General features: G+C 46.2%; 1 long non-coding RNA gene across 1 annotated transcript in view; it reads right to left on the bottom strand.

The window, feature by feature from the left end:
* The window catches only part of LOC108447203, a 38,608-nt gene extending 11,286 nt beyond the window's left edge, over positions 1-27,322 (bottom strand). The window contains exons 1-4 of the long non-coding RNA XR_001862621.1: positions 25,586-27,322; positions 14,817-14,948; positions 8,590-8,665; positions 3,234-3,381 (exon numbers count right to left, since the gene is read on the bottom strand). This is a non-coding gene — a long non-coding RNA (uncharacterized LOC108447203). The remainder of the gene's footprint in view (positions 1-3,233; positions 3,382-8,589; positions 8,666-14,816; positions 14,949-25,585) is intronic.
* Between the last annotated feature and the right edge of the window lie 275 nt (positions 27,323-27,597).

Genomic DNA, 27,597 nt, shown 5'->3' with positions numbered 1-27,597 from the left:
GTGCTGTCTGGGGAAGGGGTTTTTTTAGCATCTCCTAAGGCCCTGGAGCTGGATGCATGGAAGCATAAGCATGGATGACCCCCCAGAAGGACACAGTCACTTTGCATCAGGAGAAAAGCTGAAGGCAGCAGCCTCCCTGTGAGGATAGGGCAGGAGCTCTGCTCTCCAGACAGGCACAATCCCACAGGAGTGAGCCATGGAAGGAAGGAGAAGTCAGTGAAAACTGAGGAAGATGTTTCAGCTGCTGCATGGCCAGGAATGAAGTAAGGGAGATGAGAATTAGCTTAATAACTGGGAAACCATTAGTTTTCAAAATAAAAAACCCTGTGGATTCAGTCCTCAGCCCTCACTGGTTGTCCTACTGCATTTCCATACAGAACCAGGAGTTTCTCTGGTGACAGTCTGGGGAAACCTCTACAGAATCACACACGTGGAGAGGTGGGCTCCCAAGGGACCCACCAGCTATTGCTTTTTCATCCAATGCTGCAGCAATTCCTTACCAGGAAGATAAGAAAATGCCCAGTTGGGTGTGCAAAATTCCCATTTGTTAGTAATTTCATGTTCTGAAGCTCAGCTTATGCATAGAAAGATCATCTGAGGTTTGAAGGGAAAATACAACTGGTAGTCTGCAATGGCAATGGCACCTCCCTGAAACTCTAGGTGGGATTTTTGCTTTCTGAGAGCAAAACCACACCAGAGTTATGACCTTGTGGGAAGTTGAGTGAAAGCAGACCCAGCCATCAACTCTGATCTGAGAAGGAAGTGTGGTGAAGGTCAGAGCAGGAGAACAGTAGACAAATTCAAAATACACATAGTCTAACTATAAAGGTAAAGGAGTAAACTCCTTTGGGGCAAATGAGAGGATATTTCTTCTCTAGAAGGAAATCTCTTGAAGGGAATCTTTTCTTCACAGAAAACAGCTGGTATATTAGGGGGAATATATTTAAAGTAGCTTAATGTTACTTAAGGGTATGCCAGCTTAATCATATTCATTAACATCTCTTCTTAAAAGGCAAAGTCACATAGATAGAAAACCAGGGAAGTGACTGGATTTTATGCTCAGCCCTGAAAAAAAAGCAAAGAACAATAAAACTGTGGAAAGAGAAGGAACAGTTTGCCACGTTGGACATAGGCAGTAGAGCCTGGTACCATGGACACAGGATGTTCATCTTTGGTCCAGTTTATGTGTATTTTATTGTTCCAGTTCCAAACTTCCTATCTAATAGCATGGGAAGGAATATGTATTCTAGACAGCTACCTCATTAAAGTACAGATTTGTTTCGTGGAAAGCCGGATGCTTTCAGTGACATGTAGGAATGCTGAAGCTAAAAAGCATTAAAATAGCTACAGCTTGTGGTGCATGTTAACACAGAGGGAGTCTGCTTGAGAACACCATGCGAAGAGCTGCACTTCTTCCACTGGGATGGAAATTATTGCCTGGTTTTTCTTGTTAAATGAAAAATGTGCTATGTTAAAGATTTGCTTTAGCATCATATTTTATTTTCCCCATTTTAAAAGTGAAGAATAAAATCTTTCATTTTCAATGACAATTTCAGATATTTTCATATTTTTGAAGTCTGAATCCTGCTTGTTGCTCCGCATCATTTTTGGAAGGTGCCATTGGGATTTGGAGTGGGGAAGGGATTGTTCAAAGCTCTTCCACAACGTCATGAGTAACTAAAACAAAGTCTTTTGAAAATCTCATTGAAATAACATGTATTCCTGATTTAAATCTCAAATTTGAAATATCTGTTCATTTAAAAATTTCCCAGAGTCTCCCACTGCAGAAAAGTAGAAACAGCAGCTCTTTAACCTCATGGAGCACCATTTCAGAATTGTCTCATTTTGTTAGCGGAAGAACCTTTCCAATTATAGGTGCCAAAGATAGTAATTTTCTGATTTATACTGTATAGCTAGATATGTATCACCCAGAGAGTGATATGAGAACAGGCAAGAGGCTGAAGTATCCTTGTTGTAAAGCAAAAATATAACTAACTTGCATTACTTTCTGTTCTCTAAGGATATCAAAGACAACAATATTGTGGCGAAGAGCAGCTCATGGAATGTCTGTGATGATCAGGACCTTGCCCAGAGCCTCTCGAAGATGTGTTTAGTGTTGTTAATTCTTACGATCACATTGAGTTACTCATCTCCTATCAGTTCAGATGGCTTTCCTTTGGGGCACACCCATCTCTGCTGACACAGGACATATGCTCTGCTGGAAGTGGGCAGCAGATTAGATGGGGCATCAGGAAGGTGTTCCTGCAGTGCCATGTGAGACAGCGAGTACAACTCTGGTGATCACAGTCAGGAAAAATCAAAGCCTTGGGAGCACAGGGAGACACAAAGGGAAGGCATCGCTCCAATCCAGAGCTCCCTTTCATCCTGCAGTCCAGAGCTAGGGTGTTGGACCTGCATGGTCCCTCTAAGGAGAAGCTCTGTGTCTCCAGGTGACAGACACACGGGTGATGGGATGTGCCGCGATGTGCAGAGTGTGCACTGTCACTCCCAGCTCACACAGCACCCACTGAAGTCACATCCCCCTCCTTTCCAGGGACATGAGCAAATGGGAATGGCAGTGACTAGCCAGGGCCAGCAGCAGGACATGGCCCTGGGAGGGCAGAGCTTTCAGGGTGTAGTGTAGGGCTGGCAGGGGATCCCACTGGGAGTGTTTACATCCCATGCATCAATTTATGTTCTATGCATTGAGCTGTGAGAAGACAGCCCTGTGTGTGCTCCTGCTGCAGTGTTTAACTCCTGCCAAAGGAGCCTTCTGGAAGGCAGCTGGAACTGTATCATTTTCCGTAATTGATTATTTTAAATATACTGGACTTCCATACAATGGCAACTGGCCTTTGAGCAAGGCCATCAAGAAATTGAAATGAGACATAATCTTGGCAGTGTTCAGGACACAAATGGGGCATATGGACAATGGAGATGATTAGAGAAATGTAATTTTGTTAGCAGTGGGAAAATGCTAAGGAGGAAGCAGAAATTTTGAGGGGTTCACAAACCACACAAGAAATGAGTGTAGCATCTATATTCAGCTAGAGATGATGCTTTTTCCTTTTGTTGTACGCATCAGATTAAAATTCCAGCTCTATAGAAGAAAAGAATTTTCTACCATGAGGGTAGAGAAAAACTGGCATCAGTTGCCCAGAGAGGCTCTAAAAGCTCCATCTTTGGAGATATCCAAAATTTAACTGGACACGGTTCTAAGCAACTCACTGTACCTGCACTGATGAGGAGGAGGGAGTGAGTAGAGGTCCCCTGGAGGCCCTTCCCAGCCCATGTGGTTCTGTGCCAACAGCAACATGGTCTTCTTCATTTGCATATCAAATACCAGTAGAGGTGGATCTGTACAGTATTCAGTGATATCACCTGTAATTAGAAGTTTAAAAGTGCTCAGCAACATCCCTTTCCATATTGTGTTTAATTTAGATTTAAAATAAGAGAAAATGCCACCATTCTGGCTCAATATCAGCTGGGTGAGCAGGTACACGAGCAGGTACATGCCCAGCTGGAAATCTTGGAATGCAACTGCAGCCGAGGAGGATTAATTAGAATGGCAACAGCGACTGCAGTTCCAGTCACCAGATAAATCCTGGAACACAGACCTGCCAGGAGATGACATTAATTTTTTGGGGGGGATGTCCTTGCATCACAGAGAGCAAACACATGGAGGCACCGTGTCAGAGGGACCCTAAGGGCACCAGGGATGACGTGCACCTACAACGTGGGGTGGTCTCACGCTGGAGGAGGGGAAGCTTTCAGGCCTGCTCTGCAATGCCATGCAGGACAGGATGTGAAGAAGGATGTGTCCCTCACTCAAAACAATGTGAGGGTTATTTTCTTAATCTAGTCAAAATACAGAGAATGAAATTTGGGGGCCAGTCTGTCTACAGTGGCAGAGTGAACCAAGTTATTGAACCTTGGTCCTTGAAAGTGTCTTTGGATTTTTACACCATGAGATTCTGAGGCTGCCTACTCCCTTTTTCCAGGGATTAAGCTGGAAAATTATGTGAATTTCTTCAAGCTTTGTCTACTTACGCCTACATTTCTGTTAAGCTCAAAGTCAAACTGCTTCCATGGGAGTGACAGCTTAGATGTGAGTGAAGGGCCAAATGAAAATTATGTGGAGATCTCATTTGACAAGGCCACTTCAGACAAAAGAAATGCTAAACAAATAGCCTTACACAATGGGAAATGGTGAACTTGGGCTGACCCTCGCTGGTGGCTGGGTGCCAAAGGAAAGTTTGAAGCTACCCACATGTTCCCTTTTGGAAAGCTCTCTGGGTTTAATGTCCAGCTTTTGTATACCATTTAAAATGGAAAATGAAGAGTGTTTAATTATCTTCCCAGGATATGACAGCTGATGGAAATTAAAATGTCTGCCCAGAACTACTCTGCTTCACAGAGCAAATCCTGGTAATTACTCAGACAATATAAACCTGGGCCATATTAAGCCATAAACCATAAATAGATGAGACTGGATGATTTTGCAATGCAAACATAGTACCAAAGAGAATGAAAACATTCAGGTGCATCTCCCTGGATGAGTGTTGCTTTTGAGCTGCAATCTGCTGCCACAAGCAGTCGCAGAGGTAACTTCAGATTTGTCTGCTTGGGCAGGGAACACAAAATGCTGGGGAGAATATCTTTTCTCAGGGTAGTTAGTAGAAACTTGAGTTAGTAGTAATTAGAAGAAACTTTTCATCTTTCAGAACCAAAAGTCCTTCAAATTTTATAATAAAACTTCAAATTCTCTGCCTAATATAAACCAAATCATGGCCAGGAATATGAACTCTGCCTACCACAAAAAGATCCTAACATCCAACCACCTTGCCATTATCTTCTGGTATTCCAGATTTACTTTTTCTTGGCCATTACGGAAAAGCTGCAGTCTAATATTTTAAATATTCTGATCATTGCTCTCTGCAGTAATGGCAGTAAAGGGATTGATCTCATAAAGCAAAATTAACTATTAGAAATGGAGAGCTGCCACCACAATCTGATGGCACCAGTCACAGATGCAGGAAAATGCAGCTCAGTGTTTGAGGCAAGAAGAACACATACCCCCAGGCCAAGCTGTTTGAAGGTTTGTGCTGGGCATTCTCCTTTTAACTCAAGATGAATCTGAGGTACAAATGCAAATGTCCTGAGAGGCTAGAAGGTGATTAGGGGCAGGTTTGTAACAGCTTCATGTTACACCAGGGAAGTTTTAGGGTGGATATTGGAAAATTTTCTTCGTCCAAAAGGTTGTCAAGCACTGGTACCATCTGCCCAGGGCAGTGATTGAGTCCCCATCCCCAGAGAGATTTCAAAGCCATGTGGATGTGGCACTTGTGGACATGTTTTAGTTGTGGCTGTGGTAGTGCTGGGGCAGCTGCCGGATTCGATGGGCCCAGAGGTCTTTTCCAACCTAAATGACTCTAAGATTTTGTGATTCTACGTACCCCACCCCAGCCCCCATTTTTAGCAAGAACATTTCTTCCTCCTGGTAGAAGAAGGAGCGACACCTGCAAATGCTTGGAGCTTTGAGTCAAAGACGCTCCTACCTGTAGTTGACTGGAGAAGTTCATGGACTTGCTGGAATTACAACCTGTTTCTCCCCATCATTTTTCTGTGATGGCTGCAAAGTGCTAGGCCACAAGAGGAGCCACGGAGCCCTCAGACCAAGGCTTAGTGCACTGGTGAAGTCAGACTCACAGTACCTGCATGTTCTCATTTCTCCCAGGATTTTGGATAACTGGGTTTCAGAGAGAGTTGTCTGGTGGGGATCCTGAGGAGCTGCCACGAACCCAGCTGCTGGCAAACCGTTCCCTGGTGAACTTGCTGGGTTGGACATGTTTTGCTGGGAGAAATGTTTCTGCTCTCCCCTCCTGCCACAGGCTCCTGAGGTGGAGAAGGGTGGTTAATGGCTTGGTTGCACTGATGCCGTGACCTTATGGGACAGGGCTGGTTAGTCAGGGAACACAAGTGCCAGGCAAATCCTTCTCTGTGGGAGGCCTTTGAAACCCCCAGGAGTGCCATGGCCATCTCATGGAAATACCCATTATACAAAGTGGGCCTGATGAATGGTTTTTCTTCTGAGCAGAAGACAAGCTGTGTAAAATGTCATTGTCAAATAGCAGGAGGAGCAGGACAGGTCAGTCCTTCTCATTAAATCCTCCTTTGCAGAGATGATTTGACCCCAAGGAGTTGTAAAAATAGACCGCAAACCAGCTGAGCCTTTCACATGGACCAGACTGCAGCAGTGGTGGGTGTTTTAATACCTGAATGCAGACTCCTTGCGAGATAATTGCCCACCTCCCTTACTTCAGCTGACACCAGCTGAACACTTTCCAGCATGATGACATACTCAGTGCAGTTTTCAGGGACAAATTACAAATATTAAAACAAATTATAAACATTTTTAGCTACAGGCTAAACACATCTTGGTTTGCCAAGTATGGCTGAATGTGAGATGTATTTCTGCTGATGCAGGAAGACCCATGAACAACTCACCCAGCTTTCTGATCCTTTTCTCTGCAAAAACATTAATCCAGGCACAAAAGTTACTGTGGAAACTATCAAAATGATAAAAAAGAATTCATGTAGCCTGGTTTCTTGCAGACAGTCACACATTGCTGCAGCTCTTGCACTGCTACAGCCCCAGCTCCAGCAAACCTCCTACAACACACAATCATAGAGCTCTGCTCTCTTCAAAACAGCTTCAGTTCTGCTCTCCTCCTCTCCTGGATCTTTCCTTCCATCAGTTCCTCTCTCATGTCACCCATGACAACCACAGAAAATATGTCTCTCTTCTCTTCCTTCAGTGTCACCCAGCCAGAGGACTGCACAAGCCGTTCCCTGGAGCTTCATTCCCGTGGATTAGCTGGTAAGTACATCCATGGCCAGCAGCATCTGCTGAAGGCAATGTCTAGAAGGAAAGTTCTCCCTGTCTTTCCCTCTGTGCCAGCACCAATAACATCACTTTTCTCTATGTGCTTCCCTATTCTTACGAGGTTTAGAGGACTTTATTTTTTTTTAAGCTCTTTACTGCAGCCTGCTCACTCCCTTGGGTTAAGCTGATCGCTGTCTGATGGTTACAGCCTCATTTCCACAGGAAACCAGGCTAAGCGCCTTCTCCTCACCTGCCCATGGAAGCTGCCAGTTTGACAATCTGCCAGAGCCTCCCTGACAAAAGCAGACCTCCTCACGCTTCCTCCTGCTATTACTTTCCCATGGAGCCTAAAGGTGAACTGCCAGGTCATTGATCCCACTGCAAACAAGGTATCAGCAGGAGATCTCCATGGAGATGAAGTGTCTGGGAATGACACATGCTGGCTGCTCCTTACGTCGGTCTGTTACTAACTGGTCCCTAAATGAAGAGGAGCCACTGAGAGTGAGTCACAGGCCATTGGACTTACTTTCATTAGTAGCTCCAAAAAAAGTCACTCACTCAAAAGTTAGACAAGGGCATGGCTTATCACAGCTTTATTTCAGCTTCAGTTCCCTTGCAAGTTCATCCAGTTTTTGAGTGGAATCCTTGCTTTAATCTTTAGAGGAGCACTTAATGCCAAGTCAACACAGTAAGCTGTTTCTTCCTTGTTAGGCGTTTTTAAACCATGTAATGTCCACAACTGATCTAACAGCCTGGCCCCACAAAGAGTCATCCTGGCACCACTTGGGGACAAGAAACTATGGTCCAGAGGAAGTCCTTGACTAGATGGTGATAGGAGCTTTTGGGCCCATTACCCACTTCTGCAGTGCAAGGCAGTGTCATGTCAAACCACGCATTAACCACACATTCCTGAGCTCTGTCTGCTCCGGGGAAAAGTGTCTGTGAGCCAGTGAAAAACAGCTGAGAGAACTGATTTAAGTTGGATATGAAACTTTAATGCTGGCACTTCTGAAGTGCTTGTACTTGCAAATCTAATAGCCCCAGTTTAACACTGATGTTTGCAAGTGTTCAGGCTTTTTAAAAGGAAGCTGAGCTCCTGCCTGTATCCAGAAATCCCACCCTGAGCTCATCAGAACCAAGCTGGACCACCAAGAAGGCTGAAATCCTTCATTTTGCTGCCCAGACCTCTGCCTTAATGACCTGAGTGATGTATGATGGGGCAGAGAGCCCTCAGCAAGTTTGCAGGTGACACAAAACTGGGAGGAATGGCTCATGGACCCAAATGGATGTGCTGCCATCCATGGGCACCTCAACAGCCTGGAGAAATGGGTTGGCAGGAGCCACACAAACTTCAACAAGAAGTGCAAGGTCCTGCCCCTCTGCAGCAACAACTCCAGGCACAAGAAGGTGCTAGGGGCCAACCAGTTGGCAAACGGCTTGGCAGAAATCCTTCCCTGGCTTCCCCATCCCAGCTGGGGTGCCCTTGAGTCCCAGTGAGGGAAGCAGCTGGTACCTGCCTGCCAGCAGCTCTGACTGCCTGGATTTGTGCAGATCACTGTGGAGAGATGTTAAAACAGTCATTTCAAGATCTTGGCATTTCAAGTTTCTTGTGCTGTGAAAGGGACACAGACTTCTGCTCAAGGGGTGCAAATGGAAACCAACAGAACTGGTGCATGATCCAATTCACCACCTTCTGCTCTTACCTTGTACCTCCAAGTCTGTTTTAATCCATTAAGAGATGGCATCAGGGACACGCACCATTTTTTCCATGATGTCTGTCTGGGACAGTGAAATCACAACAAAGTTTTTAACATTAGAAAGAGAACAAATAATTTACAGTGACCAGAACCCTGGGGAGATCAATTTCTCAATGCCTACAGAAGTCTGAAAAAAGCCCGTGATCCAAAATTTTCTTATTGGAAGCTGGGACAGTGTGTGAGAGCAGGGTGAAATGGCTGAAAAACCTGACTGTTGTGAGGCACCAGTACAAAATGTGACTGAGGATATTTCAGTACATCTCAATATGGTCTTGCAACTCTGTTTGCAGAAAACTTATTTGTCACAAGAGGTGCTCAAGGAGCAGCATGGAGCAGGAGAGTGTCCTATTAGTGATTTGCATCTGTGGAAATGCACAGATTTTTATAATTTGTCTTGTTAACCACAACCTCATTCAGTAGGAGAGATTTTTAACTGCAGCAATGAATTTATTAAAGCTACACATCGCACTAGCCAACAGTTTATTCCTAACATGATGAAGAATAGCGGGGTTTTCCCTTTTTCCTTTATCACATGGAAGTGTCTAACCAATGCAGCAGACAGAAATCTCATTTTTACACAGCAGTGTCCCCCTGCACAGGATAGGCAGTGTCTGCCAGAGGAGCGAAGAGCCGGGGCTGTGCACACTGAAGGGGCTGGAGGTGCTGGCTTCAGCAGTAATTGGCAGGAGAGGGGCTTTCTCCTGAATTATTCAGAGCTGTTAACTAGAAGCCAATCAAGGGTGAGATGAGACCATGGCATTAATTTTGGTTTAGTTTAGACCAAGACAAAATAAATGGCAAACTTATTTTCGCTGTCCATACACAAACACAGCTCCTCTGGTGTGTCAAGGCTTTCAACTTTATCATCCTCTGATATTCTCTCATCAGAAAACCCCTTGGCAAATCTCATCACACCATAACACGGGTATCACTGGTCACCAAAGCCTGTGTGCACAAAGATGCTTTGCAATTCACATCCTATTCCTTCCTGCTTCACTAGGTTTTGAGTCTGTTCAGGGAGGATGAATTACATGGTCAAAAATTGCACTTGGTGAGTTTCATGGCTCAGCCAGAAAAGTCTGCACTCCAAACATGCACTTAGTCCCTGTGGCTAAGCCTGGTAAGCAATAATCTTTAAAAAAGCCGTAGGGTAAGCAGCTGGCTTGACTTTTATCTTGGTTTTCTAAATTATGCATCTAAGTCATGTTTCTAAGTTTACCCTCCATAGAAAAAGGCCAAAGTTTAACTGGCTTTTCCCCCTCTAACTGCTTTGGCCACAAAAGTTTCCAGTGGTGGAACAAATTCCTTCCAAATGCCAATAAGCATCCTCATCTGCAGCCCCATGGGGGAATCTCGCCCTACAGCAGGGCCTTTGGATGATGCATTTTAGCCCAGTAGTACCCAGGGGAAGGAATATTTATTCCCCATTCCCCCCAGCGCTTCAGGGCCATCTCTGCTATTTACAGGCTGATGGAGCTTGGCATGACACGGGTATGAATTTCTTGGGTTTTTCCACTGGAGCTGGGTGCCTGAGGCACTGCAATGGTGTTGTATATCTGCCCAGTGTAGCAAGCACTCCTTGATGAGCAACAGAAAGGGACAAAAAAGCAGTGTCCTCAAGTTTCTCAGTCCTTGGGACAGATGCGAGTTGTGTGACTGTATCTTCAGCAATTAAAATTGTGCCATGGGTGATCAAAGAATGCAGTTGATGCTTCTTGTTTGTCAGTTAATCCTCAGTGTTCTGAGCTTCCCCCTTGCTGTGGTGCTGCTGAGCTCAGCAGGTGAGAGGACCTGACCAATGGCTCATGGCCGAGCTCTCATGGCCCTCACATGGCTGCAGGCAGAGCAGGATGACCACAGGCTCTTGCAGGCACAGCAGGATGACCACAGGTTCCTGCAGGCAGGAAGACTAACCTGGGATGCTTCTGGAAAAATCCCACCATGCAACTTTCCATCAAGGGATGTGAGACTTGTGTTCAGGGTCCCTGCTGCTCCCTGGCTCCTCTCAGGGATGAGATTGTCGAAGTCGTTGTCTTCTATGTTTGCCTTCACTTGTGTTTGTAACTAGTGTCAAAGATTCCTCAGTCCATGTCCATCCTCGCTTTCCCTGTTTTACCAGTGACCCTTATGGCCTGCCACCTTGGATTTGCAACTGAGGTTGAGTCAAAGTTTACAGGTGAAGAATTATTTTAACACCAAAATCAGGTTTATCAAAACAGAATCCACTTTCTAATAATTTCGGTCAGTTGCTCTAGAATTTGGGACACTTCAGTGTCCAAAAGTCATAAAATCATGGATTGGTTTGGGTTGGAAGAGACCTTAAAGCCCATCCCACCCCTGCCATGGGCAGGGACACCTTCCACTGTCCCAGGTTGCTCCAAGCCCCGTCCAGCCTGGCTGTGGACACTTCCAGGGATGGGGCAGCCACAGCTTCCCTGGGCAACCTGTGCCAGGGCCTCCCCACCCCCCCATTAGAGAGACAAAAATAGCCATTTGTGGAGGCCTAGGTTCATAACTTAGAAATCCAGGATAAAGCATTGCCTTGGGATGGCATCTGAGCCACCACCTATCCTCCAGCTCAGGGTAGGCTCAGCTCAGCAACCCTATGTTTTGGCAGGTTCTGTGCCAGCTTCCCTATGGAGATGGTTCATTCTCAGCATGGCTAGAGCCAAGCAGGGCCACAGGAAGAGCAGAGGAGAGCAGAGACACCAAGAGAGCCTAAGGGTCTCTGTTCCCTTCAGCCCAAAGACAGCTTTCATCATGGCCAAGTACAGCAGTGGTGCCTGCAGAGAGAGGCCAGAACAGACACCCTGACACAGCTCAGGGCTGAGGGGATGCCTCATCCCTTCACCAGCAGCAGCTCCTGGGATCCACGGAATATCTGGCTGTGTGACAAGGGCCATTTTCTAGGAAAGCCTCTGAGCCACTCCCAGGTTTCACGTCTCCGTTCCCCAGGGCTTCTGGAAACAAATGGGAAGTATTTTTCTCCTGATGTTTTTAGCAATTGTGTGTAGGAACTGGCAGGAAAGACTGACATACTATTTTTAATTTTTTTTTTTTAACATATCATGGATGTAAAATCTCAGGATTTACAGGGGAGTGACTCAGGACACGAGGGGAATATCATTTCCTGCTGGATGCAGCGTGTCGAGCCCAGGGCACTGCCAGCACATCCATGGTGATGGTCAAGCTGCCAGACTCCCCCAGCCCTGCCCGTGCCACTTGTCATCCTGACCTTATGTTCCAGTCCGAGGCCAAAGGGGCCTATTTTTTCCTTTCTGTTAATTTTAAAGAGATAAATATAGAGTGAAGCAACCTCCTACCCCCATGGAAGTCTTTGAGTTTAAAGCCAAACGTGAAATTTAGCAGTAGCTCTTTTTTATTTATAGGCTGCTCATTGTTTAGCTTAGCATGAGGTTATGCTGTGTGCCTAAAAGTGTGGCTAATTAGCACAAGGTCAGCAAGCTTTGCAGAACAATGACATGGTTTTTTGCTAAAATATTATTTTCTAAGAAAAAAAAAATGTTAGCACCAGCAAATAGTGTCCAGTATTGCAACATGATTGAATGTAGTCGTGAATAAAATTTCCCAAATATATTTTTTTGTTTGAACAGCTACTTAGGAAGCTCTGGCCCCATTCAATTTACCAGGGCTCAGGTCTGGATTCCACCCTGACTCTGATACAACTCCCTGCAGTTTTATCTCCCAGAGCATGAGCTGTAGTCAACAAGAGATGGTCATCTTTAAGGAAGAAATTCTGTTCCCATAACAGGAGCTCTGAGGAGGACCCAAGTGAGCAGCAGTGACCAAAAATAGGCTGTGATATAAAATTGGCTTGGAACTGAGACCCTTCCTAGAACTGTCCAAAGTTTTTTATTTTACCCATGGTGACTGCAGGACTAATAGGACACATGCCCATTAGTCTGCAAGAGATTACTGTAACGAATAATAATGGATTTTACAGTAACCCCGAGGTAACTCAGTGGCTCTGATGCTGCTTCCCGGTTCTCCCATGTTTGGCTTTCATCCTCCCTGATTTCTGCCTTCTGCCACGTGCAGGAAATAAAAAAATGATTGGGATATTACTTTATGAAAAATAAAAGAAAAAAAATTAAACTATGACCTCAATTTCTGTTTAGGGAAGACTTTGCTTAAGGGTCAGGGAAAGGGCCACAGTTATGGTGCCTCCTTGGAGAGCCAAGCTTTTTCCCAAAAGGCTGGGGAAGCATGTCCGCATGCTACAGAAAGGTGTTGGCAACTCCTGTCAATAAACTTACAATTATGCTTTTGGCTGAGGTGAATAGATCACAGGACAGTTGAGGCTGGGGATCTCTTCAGTTGTTTCTGGAGGTGTCTAATCCAGCCCTCTACAAAGCTGGACCAGCTGGAGCAGCTTGCCCAAGACTGTCCAGGCGGTGCTTGAATGTCTCGTGACAGCCTGCTGCCTTGTCCACCCACTTGCACAACAAACAAGTTATTATTATGTTTAGGTGTAATTTCATACATTTCACTTTGTGCCTGTTGCCTCTTGTCCTGGCACCACTGAGAGGATCCTGCTCCAATCCTTACCCCTTTCCATCTATTTTTAGGTAGGACAGAGACAAGTGATGTTTCCTCACAGAATATGAACATCAAGGTTGAACCTGAGGAGAATTTATGTGGAGAACCAAAGTTAAGTTCACTAAAATAGGAGCTGTAACTGTAGTTAGGATCATCTGTGACTCCAGAAGAGCCCCAACCATCATCTTTTATGTCAGAGGGAAGCACCAGAGCTTTCTCCTGATAAAAGCAAGAGCACTTTACCTGGTTTGGATTCACACCAAAGCTGCTGCAGATGGAGGTGATCCCAGGCTGTGGCTGGAGATGGGAAGCTACTGGCACCCCTCCAAGGGCAGGAGGGTGTTCTTTTCAGCCAGGAAAAGGTGATTTGGGGGAGTGGGTGCTCTCAGGGCCATGTGGAACTGCCAGCATAACCTCAGGGAGGTGCAGAGGAGGGACAGCAGAAAGCAGAACTCCCAAGGACTCCTGCCAGTATAGATGGAAGCTCTTCCCAGGCTGAGCCCATGGAGGGATAGCACAGCTTGCTAAGTGCCTGCAGAGACACCACGAATGTGAGCAGTGGTGTGAGAGGGGAGCCAGTGTCTTTTTGAGGGTACCAGAGAACTGCAAATATCTGGCCAGGCAGAGCTCAGAGCAAATGTCTGCTTGCAGAGTGTCCTGCTGCCTCCAGAGAGGGCCATCCATCACTTTCCAAGCTCTGCAGGATGAAGGGATATTCCTGGTGAAGGGACTGGACCACCTGGCTGCTGCTGACTGTGCTTTAATGCTTTCGTACAAGGTGCCTAGGTGAGAAGGAAGAAAGGGATCCAGGAAACCCAAATTGTATGAATTTTGCATGGAGCTCTGTGTTCAGGCTGGCAGTCCTAATCATACTGCATTTTCATTTCACTGGGAAGAAAACCATTTGGTTCTGAGATAGCTCTGAGAAGCACTGTATCTTCTGGGTGGTTGTTTTCTCTTTGACATGGGGGGAAGTGCTGTATTCTGAAGTGACATGCCCTGTTATAAACATAGATTGGAGCTCCGTATGTTATGGAAAACGCTTCCTCAGCTAGGACACACAGAGAGCACAGTGTGCAGCTCCTGCTAGACCGCAGGCAGAAATGCTCATTTGAGTCATCACAACATCCAGCTTTGAGCAAAGGCTGAGGGGTTGGTCCCCAGCTGAAGCACAGGGACCCTGTCTCCCAGGGGTAGGGAGCACCTTGTGTCTCCAGATCCACCTTCTTAGCAGGCTTCCCTTTGAAGCCCAACTGGAGCTCAGGGCTCAGGGTCAGGCACCCAGCTTTGAACTGTGTTTCTGTGGGATGAATGAGTGCCACAAGTGTGAGCAAACTGGCTACAGAACCCGGGAATTAAGGGGATTTGAATCACTTTGATTTCCATGATGGGAAAAGATTTCAGAGCTGTACCCATTTTTATGTAGCTTTCAAACCTTATATGAAGAAATAAACTCTTAAGTGTAAATTTGGGCTTGTTCAGCTTCTTCATTTGAGTCAAATTCCACGTCAATTGTAGTCTTGAAAAATCTTTCCCCTCCATCTCTATTAAAGGCTGAATGTACAAATAATTTCTAAAAATATTTGGTATTTTCACATAAATTAATTGTTTACCTTTTGCGCTCACCCGCTGCCATTTCAATCTGTTTCCTGGAGATGGATACCACAGGTCCTTTGAAAACACCCATGTTGCATGCTGCAACATCCTCAAAGTTCACATAGGTTCAAGATGGTCGTTCTTGTCCTCTGGAGACAGAAACAAAGCACGAAATGTACCAGTTGGGATGTACCAGAGTAGATCTGTACCAGAAAATATGTTGCTTGCTTCTATGACAACACTGGAGACATGAGAGAAATAAGACACTGCACATCCCACACATGGAAGAGCTGAAGCTGCCTGCAATCCTGCAGTGACCATAAAGCCCTCTCATCAATTAATATTTGTGCTTATTTGCATGTTTGCATGACACAGGTGTCTTGGTGCAGAGCACCTGCGTCTGACATCTCCCTCCAAGACCCTCAACAGCAAGTCGAGCTGACTGTAGCTGTGGTGCCTCTGATTCAAACTTCAGGAGCCCTGAGGTGAAGGGAGCCTGGGAGGAATGAGCTGGTGGCAGCCATGTCTTCTGCTCTGATAATACAGGGAAGAAGACAACCTCCCACTCTGCAAACAAGATTGTATGTCAATGGTCTGGTACTTCAGAATTTAAGTACTATCTCTACCAAGGGTGGTCCTAAAAGCAACGTCCAAGTGCTGGACATCCTCACCTGGAATGGAGGGTCAGGAGTCTGGGTGTTTTTCTTTTTCCCCTTCCACCAGCATGCTTGGAAGATAAAATGGGTTGCTTGAACCTCATGTGGTCTAAAAGCAGCATGAAAGTGAGGACAACACATGGTGCCCGTGAAAAGCTTTCTGGGCCTGGCTTTGTGCAGGGCAGAGAGTTGTGGGGCCCCATGAACAGAGGCCAGGGCAGTCACAGCCCATTAATGTCCCCAGTCCCACCTGCAGAGGATTGATGTAATGATAACTCCAGAAGTGACTCCAGGTGTAAACGGAGCCCTAACCTGCACCCCACTCCCAGAATGTGTCAGTAGGTATCAAGAATGGATTCTCACAAATAGGAAACACTGTGCTCTCCTGACTGGGACCTGTCTTGTTAGTTCAAGGGACCAGGAGCTGCCTGCTGCCCTGAAGGAGGCTGTGAGTGAGGGGATCACTTGGGCTGACTCCTCATCCCCTCTGCTGCTGCCCTCCAGGAGCTCCTGAGATGGGGAGGTTTGAAGGTGACATGATTAACCAGCTTTCTGCTCAGTCAGGGTCATGAGTGGAGGGTTAGTTTGCTGTCATTATGTATCTTCTCCTCAGTTCTCTGCTTCCAACTTCACTTGAGCCAGCGGGAGGAGGGTGAGAATTTTCCTGAATAATGTCAGCTCATAACTGTGAGCTTGGCATCTGGTGGATCAGAGAGGTTGAAATAATTTGTGCTGCTGTCTGCACAAGGCTGGGAGCTATGCAGAGGAGGCAGCTTTAATTAAAACCAGAAGCCATAGATCATGAAGCCTTATCAATTTGCAGGCTCTGGACAGTGCTGGGCAGTTGGGGTGGAGATGGCCCCCAGCAGGACCTGGAATAACGGCTGGGCAAGGAGCAGAGATACCTGGGGCAAAGCAAACCTATCAGCCCTGATTCTGGCCCTCTCTCCCCAGACAGAGACACCTAAACCCATCCTACTCCACCACGTGGGACAGGGGTGCTCCTGGGAACACGCTGAGAGGCTGCTCTGCCCTGCTGACCATCATGTGTGGTCAAGGCTTTGGGTAGGGGGTAGGGGACACCCTGGGGGCTCAGCCACTCCCACCCAGTGCCTATGTAAGTCTGAAGCTCCTCTAGACTCCTGTTGTTAAAGCACTGAATGGCCTCGGGTATTTGACATGGGGCAGCAGTAGAGATGAAAAATATTTTGTATATGTATAAAAAAAAAATTTACATCCCATCCCTGGAAGTGTTCAAAGGCCAGGCTGGATGGGTCTTGGAGCAACCCGATAGTGGAAGGTGGCCCTGCCCATGGCAGGGAGTGGAACAAGGTGATCTTTAAGGTCCCTTGTGACCCAAACCAGTCTGTGATCCTATAATTATATGCATAAAAGTGCATTAAAAAAATCTTGCTTAAAAAATCTTCATGCAGCAGTGCATACAAAAAAACCTTCTGCACTGATTGTGCTGAAGAGAACATCCAATAGTATCAGCCAATATCTATAAATCCCTGTTCTGAAAGGTGCAGCAGCACATTTAAGTGAAGCCTTTGGCTTTGTGCTCCAGGTTAAGGCAGGCTGAAGGTCTGCATTCTGCCCCTGGCCGTGGATTTGCATCACCAGGGTCTGATCTGGTGCTCAGCAGAGCTCAGACTGGGAATATGCCTTTGCTTTTCATTAGAGGTTTGGATTTGCTGAAAACAGCTAAATGTATTATTCATGAGCATCTCCTGTGGAAGTCACAGACCAGTTTTCCTGGACTCCATTCAATGGAACAGATTTCCATGGAGCACGGCAATGGGGTGGAAAGGCTCATGTGAAACTTCTGTCAGCTATGCGCAGAGAAACCCGTGAACGTCCCAATCCACAAGAGACTACTGAATACTGAGCTCGCTGCCTCCGGGAATTTGAAAATTACGAGTCAGGCCTGTCATAATTTTTTTTTTTTTGCTTCTAAATACAAAGAAACCTCAGGGTCTTTATTTGCTTATTGGCTTGTGAACATTGAGTTCTTGTTCTCAAACACTCAGGCCCTCATAGTTGTGAAAATAAATCTATTTCTAAATGAAAAGCCAGATTCTCTTGCAATTGCAACTCTAGAGAAGCTGACTGCATGCTTCACAACTCTTCTGGGGTGAACTGAACACTCCTGCAGGTTATTGCTACCACCTGAGGTGGATCTTCTCCATCTAGACTTGTGTGTAGTGCAGGCTATCACCCCTGAGCTTAGGAACTAGTAGCTGGTTTTAAAAATCTCCCAAACCAAGCCTTCCCAACCAAGCAAAGCATGTCTGAGGGAAGAGCTTGAAGCTGTGGACTTCATGAAGTGTTCAAGGCTGGGCTGAAAGGGGCTTGGAGCAACCTGGGATAGTGGAAAGTGTCTCTGCCCATGTTGGGGTGGAACTGAAGGAGCTTTAAGGTTCCTTCCAACCCAAACCATTCTGAATTCTCTGATTCTATGAATGTCTCCAAATAATGGCTATGAAAAAGGAACTTTCTTGGCTCCTTCTTGTCCCGGAGGAGCTGGAGCCTGCACAGTCCATCCTGGCAGCAGGGGCAGAGAAGCTGGCAAAGCACAGAAGTGCCCTCCACTCTTGCTTTGGAATGACAGAAAGAGATTATTTTAATCTTAGGTCTGAACTGCTGCCAAGCTTTATTTTATATATATATATATATATATATGTATATATATAGGAAGAAAAGCATGGGAAACTTCTGGGTACATTTTAGCCATGTGAATAATGCTGCATCTGTTTCCATTCACTCTTCCCTCCTCAGTTCCCAAATCTGACTCCTCGGACTGATCCCATTGCTCTGCCAGGAGAGTGGTGGCAAGAACAGCAAGCACCCAGGGGCAGTGTTTTGTTGGGATGTTGAGGTTCTGGATCAGCTGCAGTAGGGAAAAGCCAGCACACACAGAGGACTCAAAACTTCAGTAGTAAAGTTTCATAACAGAAACCAACAGCTACCCAGTGTGTGTCCTTCCTCCTTGGGCGACAATATAAGCAAGAGAAGTCTTTCAAAACTCATCCATTTCTGTGGAATTCTGCCCTTATATGTCCTTAGTTATGGAAATTTGGGGTTGAAAAGTGGCTTCTGAAGAAGGTATGTAGCACTTGTCTAGATGTGATGTTAGATCAAGTTCATCAGCTGCCACAGCTGAATTTAACCATCCAACACTTGGCCTGTTTTAACATGAATCTCACTTGGTGTTGAGCATTTTATTTCAAAGCTGATCTCTTGAAACCAAGTCCCTATTTGTGAGGAAATGGTGCATCTCCAAACCAACCTGGGCTGTGCTTCCTCCTGTGCTCACCTGGGCTTGTAGGGCAGTGACTGAGGCTCAGGTTGCACTGCAAACATTCAGCTTTGCTGACAACCTTTTCACCTCAGCAGTTAATCTCTCCTGCTGGCAACTGTTACTGTTTATCTATTCAAACCGAATGTCCCTTCCTGGAGCATGTCCCTGCCAGGAGAACCTGGCGGGATGGAGGCAGCTGACTCTGATAAACTGAGTTACAGCTAAAGCTCTGCACCAAGAGACCCGAAACACCCAGTGCCACTGTCATGTCGTCAAAGACCAGGAGCTGCCTTTACCTTCTCCCAGAGGGAAAGCTTCCCAGCATTCAGCTGTGATGTTCCTCAGTGCTTTAGGAAGAGGATCAGGGTGTGAGGATCAGCTGTGCCACCTCATTCAGAGCTGCCCTGAGTGTTGCAACCCAGGGCTTGTAAAAACTCATGGTGGCAGCAGGTTCCTCCTCTCACAAATTCCTGAAGCTTTTGGGGAGGATTGAGCCTTGCTGGGCTGTGAGATTCTAAGGAGCTGGGCCAAGGAGAGTGGAATTAGAGCCTGCAGGAAGCTTTCATCTGGAAAGCCAAGCTCTGATTCAAGCAGCCGTACTGACTTTGTGCAGTAACCTTGCATTGCTGCCGAGTGTGGGTGTTCAACATGGCTGGAAATGCTCCCTGGCATGGGAGGTGTTCCCATCCTGTCAGGGGAGACAGAGAAAGGACATGGAAGGGAGGTAAAATAATGGATGCTCTGTTAGCCTGTCCTAAAGTGTGAAAAAGCTTAGAAGAAAATTGCATGAGCTTTTTGAGAACTCAGGAAATTGTGGAGGGCACATCCGAGTGCACCATCTGGGATGAGAGCTCTCCCAGCTCTCATTTGGTGCTGTGGAGGTTGGACTGCTGGATATCAGAGAATTTGGCTGCTGCCATGTCACAGCAGGCTGAGTCATTGGCTGTAGAGTCTTAAAAGTGCTCTGCTTTTCCTCATGCCCTCTGCTCCTGTGCCCTCAGGTACTGGCCTTCAGGGTGAGCAGGGATGTTTAGACCCTTGGGCTCTTTCCAGCACAGAGTTACAGGAGATTTCTGACTCGAAGGTGAGGTTTGGCTTTTGTTTTGTGGTTTGGGGGAGTTTTTATTTGTTTTACCTTAGCAAAGGAGTCAAACTTCTTTTTTCTTAAGGAAAACAAACTCTTCAAGAAGATGGCAATCCTTTGGAAGGCTTCAGAGGTGCTGAGGTTCCATGCTCACTTCTGATGGCCCATCTGGCCAAGGTTTGACTCTGGTGTCTGAGACTCTCTGCTCGAGCAGCAACAGGACTGGTTTTCATGCAACTTGCCAAAAAGAATAATTTTGGTACTACTCAAGAGGTGGATGGGGTTTTTTCTCTCAACACTTGTACAACACCAAATCTTGTGGGGACACCTAGAAGGGATCTGTGTTTCCTAAAACACAGGAGCTCTGAGCTCTGATGGTCAACAAGTGAGAGTGCTTTTATTCAGGCTTTTTAAATATCTACATAACTCTTGGTTTGGTGTGCAAAGTTTTCTGTGTACATATATTTTTATTTTCTCCTTGCAACCTCTTTTTGGCTTTGACCTTTGAAGAACGGTAAAATGAATCTGTTTATAAGAGTGCTGAGCCAATGTGGAGACACCTGGGTTTTCTTACCTCTTCTTTTTTTTAGGGACCTTCAGCAAGTTGCTTAGTTTCTTTTGACCTTCCCTTCTTCCCTGGCTTAAACACTTGGGGAACTTAAGAAAAATGTGCTGTAGGACACTCAATAGTACTGTAACTTGTGGGTGAAAAATGTGAATTACTTAGAGATAAAAGGTTATTAACATAGTGGGAATGTCTCCTGGAATCTTAATGCAGGATATCAAATGTACAGTATATTTAAAATGTTCATAAAACCAGATTTTTATTCTTGCAAAGCTTTTAAATGGCTCCTAAGATTGATGAGTACTGGCTGGCTGCATATGGGGGTGCATGGAGACTTGCCTGGAATTTATTTAAATTTCCTTGGAGATCATGTGACTTTCTTGAGGCCAAATATTTCTTGAGGCCGAATCAAATATCTCTCATGACAATCAGCACATTTGCCTTGGTGCATTTGTGACAGATGCAAGCATGCTAAAGAAGAGTAGGTCAAAGCAGTGGTATCACCCTCCAATTAAGGACGTGTAAGAGGCTGGGAAGGGCAGAGGACAGCCTGTCCTGCTCTTGCACAGGGCTCGCATAGCCATTATAAATGACACAATTATAAATGTCCCAACAGGTCTGTCTAGGCTGCTGGGTTTGCTCACTGTAAACAAGTCTCCAAACCCATGTCATGTGAGCTTGGGTGTCCTGTAAGCAGATCTCTCACTCTGGGAAATGGAACGTGTCCCAGGACCCACAGTAACACAGCTCTGCTCGCAGGGGGACGCTGAAGGGACGAGGACCCCAGTCCTAATGAGGCCTGTCTGAAGCCAAATTCTAAGGAAAACCAGCAAAGGGTTTTCAGATGCAGTTGCAAAAAGAGTTGTTTCCCATGTTTGCTGTGAGTGGAGGCAGGAGGACACCCTCAGATGCTGGGCATTCATTACTGGGGCTTTGCTGGCGTAGCAATTGGAGACACCCAGGAGCAACCTTGGCTTTATTTCTACCTGCTGGGCACAGATCACTGCAGGAAGAGCTCAGCCCGTGTTTGTGCAGAGGAATGCTGTCCTGCCCCAGTTGGATGTGAAACCACACTGGGGGTCCCACCTGCACAGCCCCAGGGGGATGCAAAATAGGGGGTGGCCACTTGTCACCTCAGCTGCCAAAATTCAGGGGGAAGAGACAATTACAAGTGCTAAAGATGCCAATTAGACCTCCAAATAAATTGTCTTCTGTGTCTGGGAGCAGCACCACTAATTACCAAAACATGGGAAGCTGTGTGGGTGTCTACAGAGACTTCAAGCAGTCCTTCGAGGCTGACATTTTATTCCAGGTGGAATTTGTTTATTTATTATTTCCCCAGTAGACATTTGGAGTAAGGTCCCTGCTTGTTCAGAAGCTCCCAGTGAGGTTTTTAATGTCAGTATTGATTAGGGACATGGAAGGTGGATTTTATGAAGAGGTGTTCTGTTGGGGTCCCTCCCCTGCCGTGTAGCCCTGGGAGAGGGGCCCTGAGGGCACAGACACGGGGCTTCCCTGCCCCTGCTCAGCCTCGTTCCCATTGGTTGGTTTGTGTTCCCTGCGCGGGCAGAAGGACCCTTGGTCCCGTGACTGTAGCAGTTCCTCAGCAGAGCTCCGGCCATGCGGCTGGAGAAATAAACATCTCTCTTACACAGCTAGCAAGAATCTGTCTGTCCATATATATTTCCTTTCCACGGGACTCCTGGTTTGGTATATGCGTGTTGCAGGATCCCCACTGCAACAGTGTTCTAATATGATATCCTCTGAATAATTATTTCCTACCTGTGGTCAAAAAAAACCATTAAAGCAACACAATACTAAAATCTTCATATGAACCCAGTGCTTAACTACATTTTCTTCAAATGGATGCTAAATGACAAAGGTATCTTTTCATGGACCAGAATTCACTACTGCCTTATTTTATTCAAACTTATTGATACCTGTCTTGTGGTCTGTTACTTTCTGTGCAAAAGTGGTCTCCTCTGGTGCAAAATTCTCTCTTGCAAGGACCATTAACAGCAAATCATCCTATGGGTATTTAGTTAAAGAACATTTGAAATTTTCAGCTGAAAAAAGGAAATGGATTGGAAAGCCCTCTTAAAACTGGATGACTCTACTGGCATCAGTCAGCTCTTGAGTTGATAAATCAAAGCTTTGCCAGCTAAAATGTCCCATCAGGAGCGCCAGTAAGTAAGGTATGAGGCTGTTCTTTGTCAGAGCCTTGATGTATGTGTGTGGTAGGAATGAGCGGATGGCTTTGGACTTGTTAGGCATCAGAAATCCCCTCTGGAGAGCAAGATCCATCTGTTTTCCCAATCTCTGCCTGGGTTCTGTACTTGGTTACGTGACTTCCCCTTGAGAACATTTCCTCTGAATATTGTTCATAAATATTTCTAAGAAACCAACAAACTATTGTTTGGCTTCTGTCTTTATTTTGTTGGTTTTTTTCTTTTTTTAAAAAAAAATTTCTGGATGGCTTTTCAGCAGGGAACATTACTGCTGTGGGTCTCTTCAGCAGGTTGGGGAGGAAGGGGGTTATTGTTCCTGGGTTTGGGCAGTTTGTTTGGATGGCTGTTGATTTTGTTGTTGTTGTCTTTCCCCTCCATTTCTGGCAGTCTGGGGAAGTGGGTGGTTCCCTGTTTTGGTTTTTTTTTGACCATTTGTGAATTATTTATACAGGCAGGCTTTCCTGGGGGTGAGGTTTTCTCTGGGTTTTGCTGTTTGCTTGTAGGGTTTGTTATATCTTGGGGCACTTTGTGCTGTTGTTCAGCTTTTGTTACCCTGAAGTTCAGCTTGCTCTTCGTAACTTCCAAGGGGCTCCTGTGGCTGGGAGCTTTTGTAGCTCTTTCTTGACAGTCTGATTTACAACCTAAAAGTGCTTTTCCCTTCACTCCCAGGCTGCCCACTGCTCAGGGAGAGTGCAGGGCTGGGAGCTGGACTTCGATGATCCTTGTGGGTCCCTTCCAACTCTGGATATTCTGTGACTGAATCTGTGGATGAGGGAAAGCCGTGGATACCATTTGCCTTGTCTTTAGTCAGGCTCTGAGGCAGTGTCCCTCAATTTTCTTGTATCCAGTTTGGGGTGTTATTGCCTGGATGGGTGGACAACTAAAAGTGTAAGAAACTGCTGGGATTGTTGGGTCAGAGCAGTGGTCAGTGGTTCATGCTCTGTCTCGAGCATCTTACACGGGGGGTTACTCAGGGATCCTCCCAGGCCCTGTCCTGCTCCTGCTTTGGGAAGGAGGGTGACTGGAGGCATCTGACTTTGAAGAAAGTGGTTTGGGAAGGATGAGCAAGTGAGCCCACTACAAGGTCATCCAAGACTTCCATTGGAGCTATTCCTTGATTTTCAGGCTTAGATAAATTTTTGCATTGCTCCATGGTACCCAAATAGCCCCTCTGAGGTTTATTTCCTTAAGTGCTGATCCTACAAGGCATTAAAAAAAAACCAAACCAAACAACCCCTCCCCCAAAACCACAAACAAACAAAACCACACACACACAAAACCCAAAAAACCCAAAAAACCACAGGCACAAAAACGCCAAACACAAAACCTTCCCCCTCACATAATCCCAAACACATTTATTCATTTGCTTTACTGTTCTACAGGTCACACTGGGTATTTTATCCACCTGCCTTAGCCAATTCCCAAAAAAGGCCACCCCCAGAATGTGTTTTATCCCTAAAGCATCCCTTCAAATAGGTTTCTTCCTTGTCTCTCCACTTGCCCTTCTGAATGTAATTGGGCATCTCCAGTGTAAAAGGTCAACTTTAAAAAGTTCAACAAAATTTACAACTGTTTGCACAAGTGGTGAAAACTTGAATTTTCTGTATTTTCAGTTGAACAAAATTAAAATTTGGAAGCTAAAATATTAGGTTGGGGTTTTTCCTTATTCCTTTTCATAACTCCTCCATTCACTAAGAGTTATGAGATGGAGGGTGCTTCCTCCTGCCTTGCTTTCTTCCCCTCACCTTATCCACCCTGCAGGTTGGTAGGTGAACACATGGGAGGTGAAGATCTGGACTAGCAACAGAGGAGGGCTCTTGCAAGCCTGAATACCACCTCTCTTGCCATGTCTTCCTCCTTGAACTTCCAAGTGCAGGAAAACTGGTCCCAGCCTTCTCACCAACCCCCTGACCTGGGAGCACCGGGATTTTTTAAACCCAAGTTGCTCTGAAGCTGTTTCATCAACTCTGTCAAAGGCCACACTTCCCCACTGAACTCTCCTGCCAGGTGGAGCCTATTTTGGAGAAGTGGCCATGGGCTCACATGCGTCAGACCTGGGCCCCCTCCCCCCCTTTTCCTGGGTTCCTTCCCTTCCCCTTCCCAACTGGGAAGAAACTCTGACTTTTCATTCATTTGGCATTTATCAATTCCTTTTTTTGCAGCCCTAAAAAAGTAAAAATGAGCAGGCAGTTACTTCAACACCTTCATGAAAAGATGTAGAAATATTATAAGCTGATTTCACTCCTGCCTTGTTAAAGGGAAAGAAATAGCCTGTGGTATAAATATGCAATTAAAAATAGTAGCAATTAGAGCTTCTCAAGAATGAAACAGGAGCTTGCTGTGAGGTAGAGCTGCTTTCTCTTTTGCCTGTGCTTCTAATTCTAAACTCTTTGACGTTGGGATCTAATCTTAACAGCTGATGCTCAACTTCTGGTTTTGCCACGCATGTTAAATGTCATGATGTAAACTCAGCTCTGCCTCAGACCTTCACTGCCTGTCAGTGGTGCAAGGATAGCCACAGCTGAAAACCCTTGCATGCTTTTGCATGGATCAGCTTCATTTGTTCAGGGACATAGGAAAAAGATACCTTCTGGGTTGAACCTGGGGCTCCTGCTCTCTCATGTGCTGCTTGGAAAAGCAATATTTGGTGCAAGCTGAGACCTCAGCATCACTAAAGATTAAACAGTCCCTGCCATGGCCCTATTTTATAGAATCCTGCAATGGCTTGGCTTAAAGATCATTTAATTCCAACCCCTTGCCATGGGCAGGGACACTTTCCGCTAGACCAGGTTGCTCAGAGCTACTTCAGTAGAGCTAATTGGTCTAGGACAGACCAGGAGCCTCTGGAGCCCCAGCTGCAATTCTGCAGCATCCTTGAGGCTGTTATGAACTCTGAGACACTTCAGTGAATGCAAATACTTTTCAAATGAATTCCCCAATCCAGATACCCACCTGCTCAAGGCTGGCAGTCATGGCTGACCCAGTGCTCGCCCACCACTACCTCCATATTGTGCTTTTCTAGCTGATATTTCAGAGCTTGCCAACACAGAGGTCACCAAAAAGGACATATTTCCATTCGTTCTTCTCATGCCACGCTTCCGGAGCCAGCTGCTCCTCCTGCACCAGTCCGTGTCCCAGGGTGCAGACATTAGGATGGGCAGAAGTGGCAGCAAATGGAGATTTCAAGTCCCTGTGTTGCTCAGCATATAATCCCTTGTGCCCACAGCTGCCTTCAGTCAGAAAAACAGAATACTTAAAAACCAGCCCATTTTCTCCCTGCTCTCCATTATTTTTGGCATATCCTAGTTGTATTTCTAGTCTATTTTTGACATGTTGTTACTAAAACCTAGAAGGTTAAAGGCTGGACAGGGAGGTGGCAGCAGCAAGGCTCTGTTTCAAGGAGTGCTTTCCATTTGGGGATCAAAGCCCTGGGCAAAGCATGGAGGTGCCCTGAATTTTTTAGGCACTGTCTCCCATCTGCAGTAAGGAATTACATTGGGCACGAAGCAGCATGTTGTGCTCCTGACACATCGCTTCCCCTCCACAGCCGTTTTGAGCATGACAAAGAACTGCTGTTACCAGACTTGTGTCTAGACACTATTGGCTTCTCGTCATTAGTCGTTGTACACTCAGATCCTCTCGAAGAATAACAGCATTCGATGTGTGCCTCAGGTACTTGGCTGCGTATGGATGGCCCTGGACATGTGCATAACTCCTCACACAAGTGGGTGGATGAATAGGACCTGCACAGCCTGGATCCCTCTCCACCTGGGAAAACCCTGCATGGATGCACTCACCTGGGCGTAGAGAAGACGAAGTGGAGTTTAACAGGGATTAGGCACTGGAATGCTGCTGGCCTCACAAAGAACTATTTCAGCATTCTCATCCCCTGTGCTGTGGGCCAATGGATGCTGACTCAACCCTCTGAGCAGCCCTTGTGTCCCTGCCTGTTATCATCATCCCTTCCTTTTTGCTGTAACATCTGTGTTTGTCCCCGATGAGATGGCAATTTCCTTGGGGCAGGGAGCACAACTCACCCAGAGGAGTTTAATTACTCCAAACACCCTTTTCATTGCTCTCACAGGGATTTTGGCTTCCACGGCTCCTGTTGGATGAAGCCATGGCTCAGGGAAAAGGCTCTACCAACAGACACCCTGTGCCTGGGTTGGAGACAGTGCTTCCAGCAGTGCCAAGCTCCAAGGTTCTCCTCACTGGTGAGAGACCTGCAGGAATATCCTGCACCCTCTTGGAAGAAGGAGTGGATGGTGGATGGGGAGGATACAGCCAGATGAGCCAACAGCAAACAAGCTGCCACAGTGCGCCTGGCTGCCAGCAGAGCTGAGGTGGGCTGTCAGCTCACCTTGGCCATCAGGTCTGTGTGAGTATTGAAAATGCCATGTTGCAGCTCCTTCTGTGCACATGGGGAACAAACACAACCTTAGTGCTCCTGTTCTTCCTGGCTTTCCTTATTTCTACTCGTAGGGTGGCCACTCTTTGCAAACAAACACAGGCCACAGGCCTCCCAGGCTGGGTCACACAGGGTGACCATGAGCACCAGTTACCCTGCAAAGAGACGTCTCTCCTGGCTGCTACGGGCACTGAGAACGAGCTCGTGCCTGTGGAAGGTATCTTTTCAGCTTTATACCGGCTAGCGCTTGTATTTCAATGCCTTAGAAAGCCTCGAGCAGCCTTGAGAGGTAGCACGGGCGATCTAGCACTTTAGTAGCTCTAAAATCGGTACCTGAATCAGCTGCAGAGCAAATACCATCAGCAGAAGCAAAGAGGGAGAAATATAGCTCCCTGCTCGCTCAATTTCCTGCAGTTAGAAGCTTTCAAATGAGACAGACAACCAGAGATATTCACAGGAAGGTAGCTGAGCTAGGACAGGGCGGGGCCTCCCTCGACCATCGCTTTTATTAGGAGAAGGGGAAAGGGGAGGACTGGGGGCGGACCCAGGGTGACCG

Source organism: Corvus brachyrhynchos, unplaced genomic scaffold (genome assembly GCF_000691975.1).
Source record: "Corvus brachyrhynchos isolate BGI_N302 unplaced genomic scaffold, ASM69197v1 scaffold155, whole genome shotgun sequence".
In the NCBI taxonomy this organism is placed as follows: Eukaryota; Metazoa; Chordata; class Aves; order Passeriformes; family Corvidae; genus Corvus; species Corvus brachyrhynchos.
The sequence above is the reverse complement of the archived record's forward strand: the minus strand, read 5'-3'. Positions and strand labels throughout refer to the sequence as shown.